Genomic DNA, 19,435 nt, shown 5'->3' with positions numbered 1-19,435 from the left:
TTTACAATTACCCTAACTTGTTGATGAAAAATAAGATTTTCCCTTTACTTAACATATTATTGGGAGTAACAAATGAAATTATTACATAAAATTACTCATGATATAATATATAGTTGTAAAATGTAATACTACGTAACAGATTACTCTCATCAATAGTTAAAAATTTACTTTTGTATTATTACAAAACTAAACTAAACTCATTTTCTCATCACTAGAGAACCTATTCTTAACTGAACCTTCCTCTCCTATATATACTGGGACTTGGGTGATTAAAGGGAGATAAACTCGTAACTACTACTAATGAGGCAATGATATATATATTTATTAAATCTCATTTCTTCTGTGTATAACTAAGAGGAAGATGTTGGGAAGAAGGATCAATGCTTGATTGTCAAATACTCCGTAGTTTTTATGGTTTCAGTCTGTGATTTCCAGTGCAGTGCAAATCACACACAATCTACAAAAGATAACTGAAACCCAAAATAACATTAAAATAATGAGGCTCAGATATCTAGTCAGGCAGTGGAGCACTTGACAGTTGACACCACCACCCATGGCTGCAAATCTCTCTCTCCTTTGTGAAAATTCAGACAAGCCTGGCTGGGTTGCCCTGCCATGAATGGGCCTCATCATCTCAATAACCTTCTTGCTTGTTGATTACCACCATAGTCCCATACACCATTTGAACTATTCTCTTTTTGGAAATAAAAAGCACAACCCCAGCTGAGATAAGAAAAGATAGCAGCACAACAAGAATAAAAAACTGTATAATACACAGAGTCTCTGTGACAAGGGCTGCTGCAATGGAGAAAAGAAATTACAGGCTAAAATGAATAATTTCTCTGCAAAGCTACAATCTTTAAGTTAGAGAGGATAACAGAATGGGGTCTGGGGATATTGACAAGGTCTAGGGATTGATTACCGTTCCTTGATGCTCAGATATGTGTTTCATGGCACAAAGTGAAGTCAACACCACCATTGTGGCAAAAGTCCATCAGCATGGCATTTGAAAAAAAAATTGGGTGACAATAGAAATATGTAGTCACTACCTGGGCGTGTGTGGATTCAAACCAAAAATAACGAGTGATAGTTGAAATCTTGTAGTTACCGAGCACCGCTAACCAACTTGGCAAGCCAATTAGCTCGACCAACTTGGCAAACCAACAACCCAGCCAACTTCACAATGACTACCCATAGACCATAGTTGATCAATTCAAACCTAAAAGGATCAATTCAAACCTAAAAGGCCAATAAACCACTCCCATTAAGAGTGGAAGTTAGAACCTCGTAGGTACCAAGCCAGCCCTCCAACTTGCCAAGGATTACCCATAGTTGATCAACTCAAACCAAAAAGGCCAACTCCCACTGAGAGTGGAAGTTAGAACCTTGTAATTACAAAGTCAACAATCCGACCAACTTCACAAGCCAACCGCTAACCAACTTGGCAAGAGTTGCCTGGCATTTGAAAACTTTGACACTAATTAATGATGGAAAATCTCAGATCTTTTGCAAAAGAAACACAGAATACTACACTCCATAGATATATGCCAGCACTGCTAGAAACTCTTGCTTCTAGAAAAGTTTGACAAGTAGTATGCTTAAGAACAAATGATCCTAATGAATGTGGCAGGTATAGATGAGACCTCAGTAAAATGCAGTTGACCACACTGGCTAGAGGGGCATGCATGGCTCAAGATATAATTTGTGCACTCTTTTTGGGTGTGCAAAACTCCTTATAAAATGTAAATTGAAGCTCAAATATGAACTTAAGCAGGCATTGAAACTTCTTGACACTGCCATGGCTGAAAAGCCCAGTAAAGAGCTCAAAAAAGATTCAAAACAATGATTGAGATCAAAGTATGAATAACATACACATTAAAAGATATAATCTGCACTCTCATTTGTAAAAAAAATCATATAAAAGGCTGAAATATACATCTAATCAGGCTTACCAACCTGGCTGCAAATCCTAGTTCCCCATTGATGAAAAGAAGATATGATGCTACAGAAACAGCAGTAGTATTAGCATTAGGAAAATAGGGCAAAATCAAATCATGGATTAACCAGATAAGAGCAAACATAAGGCTAAAACTTCAATTTCTCAGCCAAAACTTTGAAGGAAACTCATCTGTTGAGGCTCAGATCTGTGTTTCTACCGGGCAATGGGAAGCCGACACCGCCATGGCTGCGATAGCCGGGAAGATGCCGGATCGCCCCGCCAAGATACGGATCGGATCCTCCCAAATGCCCCAAATCAGTAGCCCAGAAGGAGAGGAACACAGAAAGCCATATCATCACAGCCTCTCAACATTTTCAAAAATAATAATAATAATAATAATCCGTAGCTTTGGTTTCATAAAAAGAATTAAAGATCACTGGAAAAAACCATAGAACAAGGTTGTGTTTCAGTCATCCACAACCTTTTCTGGGATTCCCAAGTGAAATAATTCCCATTTTCCTTTAATAATTTCCCTTTTCTATTGCTTCTTTCTTCTTCATTGAAGGGAGAAATACGAAAGGGCTGTTATCAAATCCGATGGAGAAATCATGGACAGAGGAGAGAGAGGCAACCGCCCTTTCAACAAACTCCCGTCTCTCTCCCTGCATCAGTCCTTTCTGGGCTACAACCCTATTGTCGCTATATGTCTGGTTTATATATTGCAAATTTGATAACCCAGGATCCATGTTGCAGGCCCAATCGGGCGGGAATTGATTAGTTCTTTTTAATGATTTCATTACCATACTCAGTTGTTTTGTCGTCCACCTTGTAATGATGGACTCATGTTTATATTCACAATTTTATTACTCTATCTTCATAATTCTCTTTATTCACAATTTTATAAATCTATGTTTACAATTTTTTAACTTTTAAATTCTATATCCACAATTACAGAATTCTATGTTCACAATTTTATAACTCTATGTTCACAATTTCAGAACTCTATATTCAATAGTATAACACAATTTTTGAATCTATATAACAAAATTGTAAATATAAAGTTCAAGAATTGTGAATATTGGGTAATGTAATTTTGTATATTGAGATTTAAAATTGTGAGCATAGAATTCTAAAATTGTGAATATAAAATTTTTAAATTGTGAACATGGACACGGGTCCACCTTACAAGGTGAACTCGGGTCCATAGCATAATTTGCCTACAATACTTTCACATTAATTATTTTATGGATTTGAGTATACATTGTCATGTATATCTGATGGGTAAATATGCACATGTACTAGTCGGTCCGTAAATCACCTGTCCGTCGGTCACCCAACCTGTCCGGTCACCCAACGGTCCGTCGACGGTCGCCCGGTCCGTCGGCCGCATGATCGGAAGCAACACACCTTGTGGATTGGAGGCTCACAAGCGCAACAGTTGCTTGATGTGACGACCGACAACTTTTCGGGAACAGGGGATCCGTGTTTTCATCACCTCGAGCAACTCAACCACTTCGAGCAAACCGATGCGCATTTTGCGGAGTGACAGCCCATATGCCCTCCACTTGCATATCAGACACCATGTGCATAGTGAATCCACTTTGTATAAAGAGGGGTCATTCCCCTCACTGAAAGAGGGAGAAAGGACTCATCAGTACTACACTAATACACTTGCGATTTGCCGATTGTCTTTCTCCTGCTTACTCTTTATCACTGTTCGTCACCCGTAGAGCGATATAGCTTCTTACCGCTCAGTCGTCAACCGGTAGAGCGACCGATTGACCGGCCGAGCGGCATCCTTCACCACACGTAACACACGTATCCGTAGCGTAATCGTAGCCCCGTTTACATTTACGCTATCATTGGCGCCGTCTGTGGGGATTGAACGAGTCACTCTGTTCTATCCCGTTATCTTTTATTTCTTCACACCGTTATCCATCTTGAAATGACGAACAACAGGAGAAATCGTAGCCGAAGTCACATGCGAAAGAGAAATTCAACCCGTCAGATGACTAAAGCATTTCTAGAGGACGATCTACGTCAACAATTAGATCGGTCAAGGAACTTGAACAACGAGCTCACGTCCAATCCGTCAAGAAAAAACATACAACCAACCCAACCGCTTGGTTCGAGCGAAGGCCTACATGCTGGACAAACAAACTTTCAAATGACAATTACATGTGCCATGTTGCTACCAGTAGGCCAAACGTTGACCTCAATACCAGGAATATTGGGAGGGAATCAAATACAAGGAGCACCGCAACATGGGTCCACACCGATATGCCAACCAGGGCTGGGAACTCTTGGGTACTATGTTACGACACCCACCCCCCGAATGATGACGAACCCTCAGAGTCCTATCGCTCAACAACAAATGCCTCAACTTTTCCATGTACAACAGTCGCATCCGCAACCTTAAGGGAGCAACCAAGAGGAAGTTCGATTGGCGAATCGTACGCAAAGGCTAGATCAAGAAGAACATAAAAAGCATCGACGGGATGACATCATACAATGCAGAAGTGTTTTCGACCGAATTCGAAAGAGTGCTAAATTCCGATTGGGGGTTCGAGGTAACCATGATCGACAAACATCACGAATGATTACAAAAAAGCGGCTCAAAGAACGCACTACAAGCGGAACGAAAGGCTCAGCTGGTCGGGTGGACTACCAAGATGCATGGAAGAGTGGGACAGCTGTCTGACCATGGGATCCTACAAGTCTTAGACTTCTTCGTTTGGAATTTTTTTCGACCTGCACGAATTTTCGTTTGGGGTTGTGTTCGACCTGCACGAATTTTCGTTTGGGGTTTTATTCGACCTGCACGGATCTCCATTTGGGGTTTTGTTCGACCTGCACGGATCTCCGTTTGGGGTTTTTTCGACCTGCACGTTTGGGGTTATGTTCGACCTGCACGAATTTTCGTCTGGGGTTTTGTTCAACCTGCACGAATCTTCGTTTGGGGTTGTGTTCGACCTGCACGTTTGGGGTTTTATTCGACCTGCACGGATCTCCGTTTGGGGTTTTATTCGACCTGCACGGATCCGTTTGGGGTTTTGTTCGACCTGCACGTTTGGGGTTATGCTCGACCTGCACGAATNAGCCCATATGCCCTCCACTTGCATATCAGACACCATGTGCATAGTGAATCCACTTTGTATAAAGAGGGGTCATTCCCCTCACTGAAAGAGGGAGAAAGGACTCATCAGTACTACACTAATACACTTGCGATTTGCCGATTGTCTTTCTCCTGCTTACTCTTTATCACTGTTCGTCACCCGTAGAGCGATATAGCTTCTTACCGCTCAGTCGTCAACCGGTAGAGCGACCGATTGACCGGCCGAGCGGCATCCTTCACCACACGTAACACACGTATCCGTAGCGTAATCGTAGCCCCGTTTACATTTACGCTATCATTGGCGCCGTCTGTGGGGATTGAACGAGTCACTCTGTTCTATCCCGTTATCTTTTATTTCTTCACACCGTTATCCATCTTGAAATGACGAACAACAGGAGAAATCGTAGCCGAAGTCACATGCGAAAGAGAAATTCAACCCGTCAGATGACTAAAGCATTTCTAGAGGACGATCTACGTCAACAATTAGATCGGTCAAGGAACTTGAACAACGAGCTCACGTCCAATCCGTCAAGAAAAAACATACAACCAACCCAACCGCTTGGTTCGAGCGAAGGCCTACATGCTGGACAAACAAACTTTCAAATGACAATTACATGTGCCATGTTGCTACCAGTAGGCCAAACGTTGACCTCAATACCAGGAATATTGGGAGGGAATCAAATACAAGGAGCACCGCAACATGGGTCCACACCGATATGCCAACCAGGGCTGGGAACTCTTGGGTACTATGTTACGACACCCACCCCCCGAATGATGACGAACCCTCAGAGTCCTATCGCTCAACAACAAATGCCTCAACTTTTCCATGTACAACAGTCGCATCCGCAACCTTAAGGGAGCAACCAAGAGGAAGTTCGATTGGCGAATCGTACGCAAAGGCTAGATCAAGAAGAACATAAAAAGCATCGACGGGATGACATCATACAATGCAGAAGTGTTTTCGACCGAATTCGAAAGAGTGCTAAATTCCGATTGGGGGTTCGAGGTAACCATGATCGACAAACATCACGAATGATTACAAAAAAGCGGCTCAAAGAACGCACTACAAGCGGAACGAAAGGCTCAGCTGGTCGGGTGGACTACCAAGATGCATGGAAGAGTGGGACAGCTGTCTGACCATGGGATCCTACAAGTCTTAGACTTCTTCGTTTGGAATTTTTTTCGACCTGCACGAATTTTCGTTTGGGGTTGTGTTCGACCTGCACGAATTTTCGTTTGGGGTTTTATTCGACCTGCACGGATCTCCATTTGGGGTTTTGTTCGACCTGCACGGATCTCCGTTTGGGGTTTTTTCGACCTGCACGTTTGGGGTTATGTTCGACCTGCACGAATTTTCGTCTGGGGTTTTGTTCGACCTGCACGAATCTTCGTTTGGGGTTGTGTTCGACCTGCACGTTTGGGGTTATGATTCGACCTGCACGGATCTCCGTTTGGGGTTTTGTTCGACCTGCACGAATCCGTTTGGGGTTTTGTTCGACCTGCACGTTTGGGGTTATGCTCGACCTGCACGAATTTTTTGTTTGGGGTTTTGTTCGACCTGCACGTTTGGGGTTATGATTCGACCTGCACGAATCTCTGTTTGGGGTTTTGTTCGACACGGATCTCCGTTTGGGGTTTTGTTTGACCTGCACGAACCTTCGTTTGGGGTTTTGTTCAACCTGCACGAATCTTCGTTTGGGGTTTTGTTCGACATGCACGAGTAAATGTAACCATCAGAGCAGCCAAGTTGTGCAAGTTTGTTAGCAGCGAGAGTTGGATGGAAGAATATACTACTTGAGAAATTGCAAGAAAGCATAGAGAAGCTTGAAGAGATAAGAGAATGTACTACTTGAAAAACTGCAAGAAAGCATAGAGAAGCTTGAATATTATCTTATGTCAAGGAATTTGCAAGATGGTTGATTAGTCGACCAACACCTTGGGAGTCAAGCAACCTACGCCAGCCAACCAAGCACAACCTGCGCCGACGAGCGAAACACTTGTGGATGCCGATCAACCTGCACCAGCCAACCAAGCACAACCCGCACCGGTGAGCGAAACACTTGTGGATGCCGATCAACCTGTACCAGCCAACCAAGCACAACCTGCACCGACGAGCGAAGCACTTGTGGATGCCGATCAACCTGCACCAGCCAACCAAGCACAACCTGCACCGACGAGCGAAGCACTTATGGGTGCCGATCAACCTGCACCGACGAGTGAAGCATTTGTGGACGCCAATCAACCTACACCTGTTTACTAAGCACTTCGTGTGACGGGCGATTCGACAACTTGAATGTTATGCAATCTGGTCGATCATCCGCTAGGAAGCCTGGCCACCTTCAACGGACAACAACCACTTCAACATCAAGCCATTGACAGAGTGATATGTTGAACAACCACTTGCATATCGACAGATTACTTGGTGTGTAGTAATCTACCGTGTTTTGACCAATCACTTGGACGATAAACAATCTATGTCGGTATGGCGAGCAACCGGTAGACAAATCGCTTGGATGAGGAGCAACGGACGATCGGCCACCTGGATGGCAACGTATACTTGGCCAACCACTCTGGTGTCAAGTAACTTGTGACAAAGTGATATGTCAATTGACCACATGGATGTGAGGCATCCGTCGACAAATCAACCAATGGCGTCCACGAGCAAACACCCAATCAAGGAAACAACATGTTACGTAATGACAAAGTGAAGGAAGGAAATGATTCATACACGCAAAGTTAAAAATACAACCGACACAAGCGGGGTCGGTCTCCCGATCACACTCCACAAACAAGCAACTACGACTATGGAGGACAAAACAATCATGGATCTTGACCACGCGATGAGGAAGGACCCGTCGGAGGCTTCTTGAAGGGCTCTGGACCAGGAGGTGTCAGATCTTCGGGCAGAACGGTACGAACCGATTCCCAATCCTCAGGGAGAGCATTTTGTAATATGTGATACAAAGTTTGTTGCATGCCCCTTGTTCCTTTGAGATAACCCCATGCGGTCACCTTACGTATCATCGTTGATATCACTGGGTCTTCTCGGAACATATGGAACAAAGGAATGGCCGCATCCTCGGAGGGACATAAAGCAGATAACAGACCGGGCACCTCGGATGGTCGAGATACGAAATAAGCAATGGCATCTCGACGAAACTGATCGGAATTTGGATACTGTCCCAAAGAATAGAGTTGGGCGTCCAAATGGGATATTTGTTCTCGACGAGATTCGAGTTGGTTTTCCTGATCCCTCACGGTGGCCCTGAGTGATTGTGTTTCCTTTTCCCATCCTATAGCAGTAAGCTGGCATCGCAGGAACAGCTCGGCGCCTGTGCTAGCAACCTGACATAAACACGATCATAAACCACAGTTTAGAAAGTACCAATCGAAGAAAAGAGAGATCAGCAACTTAATGATTGGAGTAAGTACGTTAGCTAGGTGATGGGCTAGCTGCTCAGCAACTTTTTCATTGGACAAAGTGGCGATGCCCGAGGGTGGAGGACTCAGCTGGAGTAACAGATCGAACATTTTTCGCAAATCAACTGGTGCGCGGGTCAACGCGCTCACAAGTGGAGACTCCCCGTCGAGGTTAGGACAAGTGGCAAAAGCGTTCCCCGACACCTCACTTTCAACCTCACCTATGGGACGCTTCCCATGTGATTTAGGGGGAAACGGAGCAGAAGGAAAACCAGGGCTACCAAATTCATAACGGGGGATAGTAGGAGGTACAAATTTCTTTTTCAAAATAATCTTTGGCAATCCAGGTCGACTACTCCCGCTTGCGCCTGCACCTAGCAGTTCCTTTAATTCAGGATCAATATCCGGCGCTCCTGGATGTTAATAAGAAATAACAAATCGTGTGAGGAATCAAAGATAAAAAGGGGAGACATGTGCTAACCGTTTAAGATCCAACCTTGGGCCTCGTAAGTTGGAGCAGGGAGTCGAGCTGCATCAAAAGCCTCTGCGGAGTGGTAAATCTCCCAAGAATAGCATTCAGACTTAATCTTCTCAACAGCAATGTGAATCTCTGGAGTCTCAGGGGGAACCACGCACTTACGCATCCGACGAGACCATTCATTTTTGAAAGGAAGATCACCATCCAAACGAACCCGAAGAAATTTTTCTTTCCATCTACGATTGTTGTCAGGCAAGTCAGAAACTTTTCCAGCTGTCCCACGACATTGGATAATGACAAAACCGTTGCGATGGTTCTTCCCCATGCACTTTACCAGATGGAGAAAATTGAAGAGTTCTAGTGTACAAGGCACTTGGTGACGTTTGCAAATCTGAGGGTAGCATGCAAGAATACGGTGTGCGTTGGGTGCTATCTGACCTGGAACTATGCCGTAATAATTCACGAAGTCAACAAGGAATGGGTCAAAGGGGATGCGCAAACCGGCTTTCAAGGAATCAAAATGCACACCTACCCAATTCTTTTGGTGGCAATCAATGATGTTGGAAGGACGACGATCAATTGAGTAAGAAATCCCCTTTCCAATTAGCTTCTTGAGTTGTTCTACCTCTTTGTCGGTAAAATCAATTCCAACGATACGAGCACCATCGGAATCCAAGTCGACATAGTCACGTGATACTCCAGTTTGACTTCTTGAGAGTTCTTTGGGATTATGGGAGGTACCTTCGCGTAGTTGAACCTCAAAATTCTTTGATGAAATTTTTGAACGCTTGGATCGCGGGGTAACGTGCGAACGAGCTTGGGGCGCATCGTCAGAATTACTCGATTCCTCAGACGCGCTAACATCCTCATCATCGCTGTCATAGTCGCGCATACACCATTTTTTGTCTTGCGACATGCTACATTAGCAAAAGAGTGTAGGTGACATACCACGGGCAAACAACATAGCAAAAAAGCAACGGCAAAGCAAATGGCATCAACTTTTTTTTTTTAGTTGCAGCGTGTAGTTTTTTAGTCGCAGCATGCATTATTTTTATTTTTTATTTGTAAAAAAAAAAAAAAAAAGGGGGGGGGGGGGGATGGCCGGCGTCGAGCAGCCTGCTCGACGTCGACCGAGCGGTTCGGTCGACGTCGACCAAGCTGGGTCGACGTCGACCCAAAAAGCCGACGACTGCCGACTGGGCACCAGTCGGCAGTCGCCGGCCTTTTTCCCTCCAGTCGGCGACCACCGACTGGGAAGTCCAGTCGGCGGTCCACCGACTGGGAAGTCCAGTTGCGGTCGCCGACTGGATTACTCCAGTCGGTCGACGTCGACCGAAACCAGTCGGCGACCGCCGACTGGTTTGACCAGATCTGGATTTTCCAGATCTGGTCCAAAAAAAAAAAAAAAAAAAAAAAAAGAGAGTGTTATAATGCTTTACTTGCTTCAGTTGCTTGGTCTTGGTAGCTTTGGAGGTGATGGAGGATACACTTGACAGCTTTGAGAGCTTAGGAATGTCTTGATTGTGAAGTGAAGATGGTAGGAGGATATTTATACAAAAAATTTGGGTTTTTTTGAGAAAGTGGGTTGATCCAAAAAGGCTAATGGGTCATGTGAGAAGCAAAGTAGCTTGGAAGACTACTGGTGGGAGCATTGTTCCTAGCAAGTCCAAAGTATCAAACTGGAGGAAATATACACGCAAGTGGTCAGATCATAAAAATCACTCAGCTGACCGGTAACAATCACCCCATTTGGTCTGGTGCTGGTCAAGTCAACCACTCAGTGATTCGTATGTGCTACCTTCCTCATCCCCAGCCATGGAGAACTTGATTGGTCCGTCAACGACCGAAGACCCATCTCCAAACCATGGAAAAGATGTGAACAAAATCCGCTAAATGATCCATTGCTCGACGATCGGAAACAACCAGGACGAACCCGTCTTTAATGATTACGCCTTTTTGGTTGTACTCTTTTTCCCTTAGCTAGGTTTTTTCCCATAGGGTTTTTCTTAGTCTAAGGTTTTTAACGAGGCAACCAGCGTAAATCACGCCCCTCATGTACTATCAAGGCATTCAAACCGGGGAGGCTTTGCTCGCAACAAGTTGGCCGCCTGGAGCACATTCTACTTCTCGAACCTGACGACTCTCGCAGATTCAAGAAGTGGGGGACTTGTGATGGGTAAATATGCACATGTACTAGTCNAAAAAAAAAAAAAAAAAAAAAAAAAAGAGAGTGTTATAATGCTTTACTTGCTTCAGTTGCTTGGTCTTGGTAGCTTTGGAGGTGATGGAGGATACACTTGACAGCTTTGAGAGCTTAGGAATGTCTTGATTGTGAAGTGAAGATGGTAGGAGGATATTTATACAAAAAATTTGGGTTTTTTTGAGAAAGTGGGTTGATCCAAAAAGGCTAATGGGTCATGTGAGAAGCAAAGTAGCTTGGAAGACTACTGGTGGGAGCATTGTTCCTAGCAAGTCCAAAGTATCAAACTGGAGGAAATATACACGCAAGTGGTCAGATCATAAAAATCACTCAGCTGACCGGTAACAATCACCCCATTTGGTCTGGTGCTGGTCAAGTCAACCACTCAGTGATTCGTATGTGCTACCTTCCTCATCCCCAGCCATGGAGAACTTGATTGGTCCGTCAACGACCGAAGACCCATCTCCAAACCATGGAAAAGATGTGAACAAAATCCGCTAAATGATCCATTGCTCGACGATCGGAAACAACCAGGACGAACCCGTCTTTAATGATTACGCCTTTTTGGTTGTACTCTTTTTCCCTTAGCTAGGTTTTTTCCCATAGGGTTTTTCTTAGTCTAAGGTTTTTAACGAGGCAACCAGCGTAAATCACGCCCCTCATGTACTATCAAGGCATTCAAACCGGGGAGGCTTTGCTCGCAACAAGTTGGCCGCCTGGAGCACATTCTACTTCTCGAACCTGACGACTCTCGCAGATTCAAGAAGTGGGGGACTTGTGATGGGTAAATATGCACATGTACTAGTCGGTCCGTAAATCACCTGTCCGTCGGTCACCCAACCTGTCCGGTCACCCAACGGTCCGTCGACGGTCGCCCGGTCCGTCGGCCGCATGATCGAAAGCAACACACCTTGTGGATTGGAGGCTCACAAGCGCAACAGTTGCTTGATGTGACGACCGACAACTTTTCGGGAACAGGGGATCCGTGTTTTCATCACCTCGAGCAACTCAACCACTTCGAGCAAACCGATGCGCATTTTGCGGAGTGACAGCCCATATGCCCTCCACTTGCATATCAGACACCATGTGCATAGTGAATCCACTTTGTATAAAGAGGGGTCATTCCCCTCACTGAAAGAGGGAGAAAGGACTCATCAGTACTACACTAATACACTTGCGATTTGCCGATTGTCTTTCTCCTGCTTACTCTTTATCACTGTTCGTCACCCGTAGAGCGATATAGCTTCGAACCGCTCAGTCGTTGACCGGTAGACCGACCGTCTGACCGGCCGAGCGACATTCTTCACTACACGTAACACACGTATCCGTAGCGTAATCGTAGACCCCGTTTACATTTACGCTATCAATATCCATACACAATTTACCTACTAAATATTTACAATTTACATTTTAATATGATTCGAAATTTATATATACACGGGCCAACCCACAAATCTCTAAGGCCTTCTTTTTTACTGAGGTAGAAATTCACTGTCATAACTTCTCTCTCTAAGAGGTTAAATTTTCAATTCTAAAGATCCGACAAAACATGGATCTAGGAGAATGAAAATCATTCATCTTACTATGTGTCGATTAGGATTGATCAGCTGATTTTGACCTACTTAACACTCATAATGCTTATTAACCTTACGTTTCCCAAAAAAAAAAAAAATGCTTACCCTTATTAGCGCCACGATGATATGTGTAGTGTTTAGACTGGGCTAGATTGAGGGCAACTTGTACGAATGGCAAAATAGTGATTCTGGTGTAATTTGCGCGTCAATTACTAAACTACCCTTGAATCCCTACTTGCATCTTCAACCAAGCATAGGGACTATAAAAGAGAGAATACAGAGAGGTCATCAATGGCGAAAAGCAAGCTCAGAAGAGAGACTGAGGCTGCAGAGACGAGATTGGGATTTTCTATTAGGGTGGTTGCCCCATCTCTGCTAGCCATTGATTTCGCCGTTTTCGAAAAGAACAACCAACAGCCCTCTTTCTCTTTTGAGAAATAATATATATTACTCCGTATATATACATACACATACACACATACATACATACAAACAAACACACCCTTGGGATTTCTGAAAGCTCTTTACTGCATCTTTCTTGCTCTGCCGGCGGCTGTGGTTTTATAAAGGGGGGCGGTGATGATATTTCCTTTCTTCTGAGCTAACGGATCGGGCATCGGAATTACCCGACCCGTATCTTGGCGGGGCAACACACTGGCGAGAGTGAATCTCGCGTGAATTTGTTGTGTTTGCAGCCATGGCGGCGTCAATGTTTTCTCTTTGCCCGATCATGACCTAGGTCTGAGCCTCCATTTTTCTTCCATTTCTCGATGATGCACCGCATTTCTTAATGGAAGATTCATTTTTATTTTATTTTATTTTATTTTGTCACTCTCGGCTTGTTTTTCACATATCTTACATTTGGATTGATATGATATGATGCTATCAAGGTTGAGGCTTTTGCTAAACACTTAGATGAGGTAATGAGTTTCAATGGGCGGTTGCTCCCTCTCTCTGTTGTTCAATTTAGCCTATGATTTATCAAAAATGATGGAAAGTTGAAATTCAACAGCCCTATATGATCATGGACTGATCTTCATACCATACTGGTAATAATAATAATAATAATAATACGGAGTAATAATTTTGATCTGCAACCTGGGTTAGCATTTCTGTATTGAAATTCTGGGGTGACTAGAGTGTCTGGAACCTTAAAATGTCAACTTGAGGCTGTGATGTTAGTTTTTGTTATTGTTATACAATAAAAATCTGATTTTTGAGCTGCCCGTATCTTGGCATGGCAGTTGTTTTCTTGCAGCCATGGCGGGTTGAGCCTGCATTTTGTTATTCTGATAGAGAAAAATGAAAAATGCTACCTGAGCCTCATTTGATTTTGGTTTTGGTATCTATAGTCTTCCCCTTAGTTATTGGGATAAGGGTCAAATATGCCACTGAAATAGTAGCTTTCATCGGATATGTACATACACTTGCCAGTTGTTTTGCCGGTTGGCTGGCATGGCCTGATGGCCTAGCCAGTAAGCACAGCCTAGGCGGCCTGGCAGGGGACAGAACAACATAGTATTTTTGTTTCTATGGTGCCTGGTTTTTCTTCTTATTATGTATGTGTGGGCGTGTGGCTGTATTATATCTTCTCAATTCTCATTCTCATTCTCAACTTAGCTTCTACTTTAATTCCAAATTCCTAACACACTTCAAAGGGGGTGAATAAAGAAAATGATTTGGGGCTGTGATGATAATCTTAAGCAAAAAGGTTACTTGGATGATGACACTTGTATATGGCAGGGCAATCCAGATTTTTGTAAAATTTTCACATAAAATCTGCCGATTTGCAGCCATGGCTGGTGTCAAATGCTTCAATGCCTTCATAGATACAGATTTGAGCCTCAGTTTCTTTTTGCTTTTTGGCGGGCCAATTGTCTTTGTACATTTGTGTGTGCTTTGCATTTTCAGTGGAAATGATCGACTGAAGCTTTAAAATTCTTAATCTAGATCAACTTGATTTAGGTTGAACAAGCCATGATTTGGTTTCTATTTGGGTTTATTCTATGGCCTCAGAGGCTGGTAGGAAAAACATTGATTTTGTTCTTTAGGTTCCCTAGCACTACCATACATGGTGGTCATATTGCTTCTGAGTGGCTGCAGTATCTTTTCAACTAACCTTCAGCTCGGAAGGCCAAACTCCATCTCTAAGAAGAGGTAAACAAGATGGAGGAAAAATGGTGCAGTGATGATAAGTCCTTTCAAGAAAAGTAATAAGGCCATTTAGAGGGGAAAAAACCCGGAACTTGGCTAATAGCTCCAATTTGTGTGTGGCTATTTAGTCACCTGCAAACCGGGAGTTGCAGCCTCACCAGTGCTGAAAGGTTTCATACTTATGTCTTCTTTATTCATTTTGTTGAACATAAACCATATTGTGGTTGTCTTAATCTTTTTCTGCTGAATTAATCATGGCATTGTATCATCCATTTATATTTATACATGTATCAAATAAATTAAATTTATTGAATTTGCAGCAGAAACAATCAGCTGTTTACTACCTCACATATTTTTTTTGGCAATTATTATTAACCTTTCCTTCTTTTTGTTTTTGGATATGGAGTTTGTTGTAATTTGTGAAGTTAGAAGAACAGATCTTGAAGTGATACTGTGAGTCTGTGAAGAACAGTGCAGAAAGCAATGTGTGATAATGACCAACAGTGCTATTGTTGTAATGTTGTACCCTAATTAAATCACTTGTGAATATTTAGGTTGTCATGTATAAAACATTTAAGCCAATTCTTATGAGCATTGCACTTGTAGTTTGTGGGCATTCATGTTTTGTGAAATTTTGATTCACATTAGCATTATTAGTTATATTTTCCATTTCCTCTCAACAGCCTTATTATATACAGTAGTTTGTAAATAAATTATCATGAATCATGGTTTACTTGTAAGGTAGCAAGTTCATTTTAGTATACATTTGAATGTTCAATTTTAGTGTACTGGTTTATTTTTAGGTATACTATTTAAAAGTGAACTTCAATACATTAAAAATTGACATTATAATTTGCCATTTACAAATATTGAAATATCAACATAATTGTAGTTCTCTCCCCAAGTAGGGGCATTGGCTCATTATGTATGGATTACATATAGATATTACAGAGTAACAAAATCAATAGTACTAAAAAAACATTTAAAAAATTGGTACACGTAGAGATATTCAGAGCAACAATCAGACTATTCGAACAGAATTTAACTAATGCTAAATAGTGTAAAAATGGATTAAAAAACAAATGGAAGGGGAAGGTGAAACTCAGTTCATTGATTCAACTGTAAATACAGAAAATTGCTTGCAAATTTACATCAAGTCCAATGCTAGGGTAATTCCACAACCAAATCTTGAGAAAGCCTCTAAATGATATTTCAACAAAATGAATAAAATTTGCACATAACTGCAAAATTAATACATACTCTTTTTTACTTCTCCTTTCTTCTCTGCTCAAAGAAAAATTGATGAAAGGGCAGCTTGGTGTTCTTAGATGAAAATGGACAAGTGTCATTAGCATAGAATAGAAAGGTAAGATAGCAACACTCTGAAGAAAACTCCCATATCTCCTGCCTCACTTCCTTTTGAGTTTCTAGGCTACAACCCCACTGTAGAGTTGATGTTAGATTGAAAATGGAGTTGAGGGTAATTGGAAGAAGGCAGTCTAGTAATCCTGCTATCAAAATGGTTAAACGCAATCGAGTGAAAGAAAATAAGGCAACACATCAATGAAAATAATTCATACCATGTATGTAGTAGATACGGAAAAGAATATAAGTAAAATGCAATTTAACCAAACCTGATGGCTGCAGAGCCTCGTTTCTTCCTTCCAGCTTTCCACGACTCGACAGACATACATAGCAAGGTGTGATGTGGTTCATGATATCATCTGTACTCAATTTTGAACTTTGTGTGTGTTGTAGCAGTTACTTCTAAGAGTGTGTGTGAGGTGAGGCATACCAAATGCAAATAATGTCACTTTTTGGTTGTCTAAAGCTTAAACAAATATGGCACTTGAATGTCTTTCCTGTAGTGAGTTTTCTCTGGTAAAGATGGATGGACTTACAGTCATGCAGAGCAGCCATGGATTTTACAGAGCTATTGCAATGTGATCATACTAAAATTTCAAGCAAAAATCATTCTCATAGGAGGTTGGTTTTCCTCCTCATCCCCCCAAAACAAAACAAAACAAAACAAAACATTCACACACAATGTGTATTGAGGCTCATATAAACATCTGACAGGTATTGAAACTTGGTGACACTGCAATGGCTGCAAATCCCAGATTGCAATGTGACAAATAGTCACAACTGATCAGGGTTTGCCTAGCCAAGATACAGGCCTAATCATCTCAATACCCTATTCTCTTCAAACCAATTATCATCATAGCCCCATAAATCATTTGCAAATATGTTGAATTGGTAACACCACAAGGTTACAAGTTCGGGGAACGGCCTATTGGCCTTCTTTGAGCCGATCAGCTATGAACAATTTAAGCTGGTTTTCCACACCTGTCTCAGGTTTTCCTTCTCATCCCACAAAAAAAACACTCATCCAAAAAAAAAAAAAGAAACATTCACATACAATGTGTATTGAGGCTCATATCAACATTTGATCAGGTACTGAAACTTGTTGACACTGCCATGGCTGCAAATCCCAGACTGCAATGTGACAAACAGTCACAACTGCTCAGGGTTTGCCCTACCAAGATACAGGCCTAATCATCCCAACACCCTATTCTCTTCAAACCAATTATCATCATAGCCCCATAAATCATTGTTGCAAATATGCTGCAGTTTGAGAGTGCGAGAGAGTTGCAGGATAAAGATAACCTAAGAACCATATATATATATAGAGAGAGAGATCATGGAATTATCAGAGACGCAAACCCTATACAGGTAAAACTTACATCTCTGTCAAAACCTCATTCAAGCAGAAATTCAGAAGGGTGAAAAATGAAAGCAGAGAATCGCAGTGAAGAAAACTAATTTTGATGAGGCTCAGATCTGTTTCTCAACCGGGCAACGGGAAGCCGGCGCCGCCATGGCTGCAAATCACCGGATTGCCCCGCCAAGATACGGGTCGGATCATCCCGGATACCCTGAAATTAGTAGCCCAGAAAATAGAGAAAAAAACAGAGCAGAAATCTCCATCATCACAGCCTCTCATCAGGTACATACTACATTCCATAATTAAGGCGCAGTTTCAAAGATCAGAAAGAACGACAGAGGACGACGAATCCTTGTGGTTTTGAAAACAGAAAATTCCCCTGAACTTTCCCCAAACCAAACACGGAATTAAAATTAACCTTTTCCTGCTTTTCTTTGCTGTTTCTTGTTTTCTTTTATTTTTTTTTTCTTGTTTTCTTTCTTTCAAGATGAAAGAAAGATCAAAGGGCTGTTTATGGGGCGTTTGATGGGATCATAGGGAAGGGAGAGGGGCAACAGCCCTTTGAACAAACTCCCCATCTCTCCCCTCCCTCAATTCTTTCTGGGCTACACAACTCCATTCTGCAATTCTGATTTCTGTGATGATGAAGAAATAGTCCAGGGTAACTGGAGGAAGGGCAGTCTAGTAATTATGCTTTCCAATTAATCTATTTTTTGCTCAGATAATTTATCACCCCACCCACCATTTCAGAGATTTAGAGCTCAAATATTATTGAGTTAATACCCAATTTGGTTAAGGTTTCACAACTTTGATCCTCGACTTTTAAATTTGTTTAATTTCATTAATAAATATGTAATTGTTAATCAACATGATCCTAAGGAGGACTATTTTAGTTTGAATAAAGGATTATTTTAAGTAAAAATTATATAGTTGAAAATGTGATTGACCAAAACTGTGAAATCTTAATAGTCTAGGGACCGAATCAAGTATTAACTCCCAAATATTTTGAGTATTAACTCTCAAATATTTTATTGATATTGTTAGCATTAGGGACCAAATCGAGTATTAATTCCTAAATATTTTATTGATATTGTTAGCGTTAGGGACCAAATCGATTATTAACTCCCAAATTTTTTATCGATATTGTTAGCGTTATTGGTCAAGATTTATATAATTCTTGCTTAATCATTTTATTTTTCTCTTTTGTATTTAAAAAAAAAATGAAGTTGAAATTTCTTTCTCATGTGTCAATTTTTAAGTTCAAATCACTAGGTTACCTGGTTTGATAAATGTTTATTTGCTTTTTTTTTTGGATACATAGAAAAATAGTAACAACAAAGTTAAAAAATTATATAAAACGAAACAATACAATAGGGACCAAAATGAAATTCCAAAGCTCTACAAGGGGTGTTGGGTAATTGTGTTAAGTGTGCATTGTTCTCTGAGCTGACCCTACATCCACTTGCACGTGTCTGCTTGCTCTTCATTTCATGATCTTCAGATTCCCATTTTGCCCTTCAAACATCACATCTTCAACTTGAAGTGAATATATTGGTTAGAGTGCACATAGTCAAGTGTGTGTTCAAGTGTTGGAAGCACAACCCAAGTAATGAGTTTTGACTTTTGACTCCTTGAAACAAGCAATTATCCAAACAAATACAACACTTTTAAGCCAAAAAGTGATTCAGTAACCAAATGGGAGCTCATATATTTTCGAGTTTCAGTTTCGGACAATATTGACTCTTTATGTTTCAGTAGGTTGAAAAACTAGTTATAAATAGATACCACATTGTAACTGAGTCAGTAGTACTAAAAAAAAAAAAAAAAAAA

At 41.7% G+C, this 19,435-nt stretch overlaps 1 protein-coding gene and 2 long non-coding RNA genes across 12 annotated transcripts in view; all 3 read right to left on the bottom strand.

Annotated features, from left to right (window-relative positions):
- Window positions 1-168: 168 nt before the first annotated feature.
- Window positions 169-2,612, bottom strand: LOC116000932. Its single transcript, XR_004094190.1, has 2 exons — window positions 1,957-2,612; window positions 169-723 (listed from the first exon to the last, which is right to left on the bottom strand). It is a non-coding gene; the product is annotated as an uncharacterized LOC116000932 (long non-coding RNA).
- A 13,351-nt stretch (window positions 2,613-15,963) lies between these two features.
- LOC116002950 lies at window positions 15,964-18,244 on the bottom strand. Of its 2 annotated transcripts, none has more exons than XR_004094571.1 (2): window positions 16,515-18,244; window positions 15,964-16,391 (listed from the first exon to the last, which is right to left on the bottom strand). It is a non-coding gene; the product is annotated as an uncharacterized LOC116002950 (long non-coding RNA). The 2 variants fall into 2 exon arrangements; XR_004094570.1 differs by having other exon boundaries at window positions 15,964-16,388.
- A 642-nt stretch (window positions 18,245-18,886) lies between these two features.
- Window positions 18,887-19,435, bottom strand: part of LOC116002247 — a 6,283-nt gene continuing 5,734 nt past the window's right edge. For 5 of the 9 annotated variants that reach the window (XR_004094408.1, XR_004094410.1, XR_004094404.1 and 2 more), the window contains one exon: window positions 18,887-19,235. The gene's annotated coding sequence lies outside the window, so the exon portion shown is untranslated. The remainder of the gene's footprint in view (window positions 19,236-19,435) is intronic. The other 4 variants (XR_004094405.1, XR_004094407.1, XR_004094406.1 and 1 more) reach the window with 1 other exon arrangement.

The sequence above is a fragment of the Ipomoea triloba genome, chromosome 13 (genome assembly GCF_003576645.1).
Source record: "Ipomoea triloba cultivar NCNSP0323 chromosome 13, ASM357664v1".
NCBI classification, from domain to species: Eukaryota; Viridiplantae; Streptophyta; class Magnoliopsida; order Solanales; family Convolvulaceae; genus Ipomoea; species Ipomoea triloba.
The sequence above is the reverse complement of the archived record's forward strand: the minus strand, read 5'-3'. Positions and strand labels throughout refer to the sequence as shown.